We start from the raw sequence: 3,238 nt of genomic DNA on the forward strand, positions 1-3,238 counted from the left end.
CATGACCATATAAATTATAAATAAAATAGATTAATATATGACATAAAGATATACTTAGAAACTCTTAGCAACACACTCACATTGACCATTGGAATTCTATATTAGGGCAAGGTCTAAGCCCTTTGATCTGCCTTTTCCTAATGATACCTGCCTGTAAATATGGAGCGATCTTTCCTAACTCTTGGTTTTTTCTGTTGTGGTTGTTTTTATTTTTTTTATAATCCAAACTTTCTTTCCAAACTGAGAATGAAAATTACTTGCTTGTCTTTCAAACTAATAATGGAAAATATTGACGCTGAGTTTTATATAAAATAGACCAAAAATATTTCTCTCCAAACTGGGAATGAAAATTACTTGTTTGTCTTTCAAATTAATAATGGAAAATATTGACATTTATTGAGTTATATAAAAATAGAATATATATATATAGTATGCTGACATAATACATTTAACCTTAAATGCCATAAAAAAATTTATTATAATATTTATTCCGATATAAATGACGTGACGTGTACAAGATTAATTCATTGTATCAACCATCGCTATCATATACCAAAACCAGCTTGAAGGGCCATTGCTTTATGTTTCGTTACAGGTCTTGAAATTCCGGTAATTAATGGCGCTATCCAGACGTGGTAAAAGTTACTTTGCATTGAAAAACACAACATTTTTGGGAGTGCAATATTTCGGCCCTAATCAGTGTATCATAGGGCATTAAATGTTTGGTTAGCTGCGCCCTCGATATCCCTATAACACGCGCGCGGTGATTTTATAAATAAAAAATAATGGGTGTGTTATAGGGATATCGAGGGCGCAGCTAACCAGGCATTTAATGCCCTATGACAGGTTGGTTATCTCTTGCCCAATGGTTCTGGGAAGAGATTGATTGACATAGGTGAATCAATCAATGAGATCGTGATAAGTACATAGGATAGTTGGAAAGTGAAATAGATAATTTAAAAAATAATGGGTGTGTTATAGGGATATCGAGGGCGCAGCTAACCAGGCATTTAATGCCCTATGACAGGTTGGTTATCTCTTGCCCAATGGTTCTGGGAAGAGATTGATTGACATAGGTGAATCAATCAATGAGATCGTGATAAGTACATAGGATAGTTGGAAAGTGAAATAGATAATTTAATGGTTGGTAAATAAAATGGATATATGAAAGTGTAAATCTTTACTTATTTTTAAATATTGATATTCAGATTATATATATGTTTTTAAATATTATATATATATAATTCGTTAAAAATAAATTATATAAATTAAAATTAATATTTTTATGGTTCATTTTTTAAAAAATATTATATTAAAAACTAAATATAAATTAATAATTTTATCACTATTATTCTAAGATAATATTATAAAAATAAAATTTCATAATTAAACTTTTTTTTTTTTTTTTTTTTTTTTTTTTTTTTTTTTTTCCGAAGGTGGCAAAACCTATCAAACTCAGGTGTCAAACCAACAGTGAGGACAACCATCTCTGGCTGCTATCCGCGAATGTCGATTTGACTCATCACCGTTATCAAGGAAAACCACGCCACCTGTAATAACCCGCTGGTGGTCCGTAAGGGAGCAGGCTTTCACTCCTGCCAGATGCCTCTGGGTCTTGGGCCGTTAACCTGTTTCCTTACGTCCGAGGAAGACGAGCTCTTAGCCAAGCAGAAGCAGTTTTACGGCATACTCCAGGCCGAATAATTAAACTATATCATTATAACAAATATTAGAAATCATTATAATAAATATTCTCTAATTATAAATAACTTATTGAAACTTACATCATCATAATAAATATTTTCTAATTATAAATAACTTATTGAAACTTACATAGATATAAGATTTTTAAAAAACAACAATATTAATATTATAAAATAAAAAGGTTTCTCACATTTAAACATTACACACTAAAACAATATTTCCTATTAAATTGTTCACTAAATCTTAATTTTCAAAAAATGGTCACATTACCATTTTTTTTAACTTCATAAACTAGCAAAACAATAATAATATTAAAAATTATTTTTATATATTTTGAGAATATATAAATAAAATTTAAAAAAAAAATTAATAACCTTTATTTTTTTTTAATTTTGTAAACCAATTTTAATTTTAATAAATTTTAATCATCATATTATTATATCCCCGATGGGATGGCACATGGTTGAATGGAAGCCCAAGACATAGGTGTTAATGCGAACACCATGTGAATCATAATCGTGTTTGACAAGTTTCACATGGCGCTTCACAGACGAAGGTTCTAGAGACGTTATTGAGTATAATTGGTTTGAGCTTCAAGGTAGAACTCATTTGCATGTGTTGGGAGATGAGGGATAGGATTGTTGGGGGTGTACTCTTTCTAGGTGTGAAGGGAGGCTTTCTAGGTAAACCATTCCCTACTCTTGGTCCAACGTTGATTAATGTAAGCAATGTGTGGGGGAAGGTTGGAGCGGTGTTGGATAATAATGCAGAACACCATATGAGACCCTGGTTCGAGGTGGCTTGCTGAGAACAAGGACAATTACACATTGGTGAGGTGTGTGGGGATGCATGAAGTTGGGATTTTCATCAACCTAGGTTTTGAGACAACATCCCTCGCGCTCGTGTAGGTAATTTCGTTTAGTTTTCTCATTGTTGGTTTCAGTTATTGGTCTACTTCGTCTGGGTTGGGCCCTATTGTGGGTTCTAGTGTGGGTGAAGGAGTCTCTTCAAATTGTTGTTTGTCTTGGTGACCTCTGTACAGTGGTCGCACATTTCACTTGGTTTCACTTGGCCAATTTTCTTGTTGTTTTACTTTTAAATCTTAGTTTCGGTCGTCTTGTGTTCCTGGAGGGAAGTGCTGGAAGTGTAATGAGTCTTGGGGTCAGGTTGGGGTGGTCAACTTGAGAATTAAAGTCCCAAGGGGGATGGCTGAGTTATTTGGTGGTGGTCTTCTGTCTATGAAAGGGCGTCGTGGCAGTAAGTTGGCAATAGAAGGTATTTTTATCCTTGTGGCTATAGTTGGCAGCAGTCAGCTTGGCGGGAGAGTCTATGGATGGGTGAGTGAGTGGTCGTTTTGTTGTTGGAGGGATGACCACATAGAATGACACTAGTGGTTGATTGTCTTTGGGAAAGTCTGGATTATGGGTCTTTGGTGTGGGTCATGAGCGTGTCATCAGTTGAAGACTCTTGGACTTAGGGACATTTCACCTGTATATGCAACTAAGGATTTGACTGACAAAGGTGGTGTGGGCCA

This window comes from Pinus tabuliformis, chromosome J (genome assembly GCF_031772625.1).
Source record: "Pinus tabuliformis cultivar Carrire ecotype Pingquan chromosome J, CPIR1, whole genome shotgun sequence".
Lineage (NCBI taxonomy): Eukaryota > Viridiplantae > Streptophyta > Pinopsida > Pinales > Pinaceae > Pinus > Pinus tabuliformis.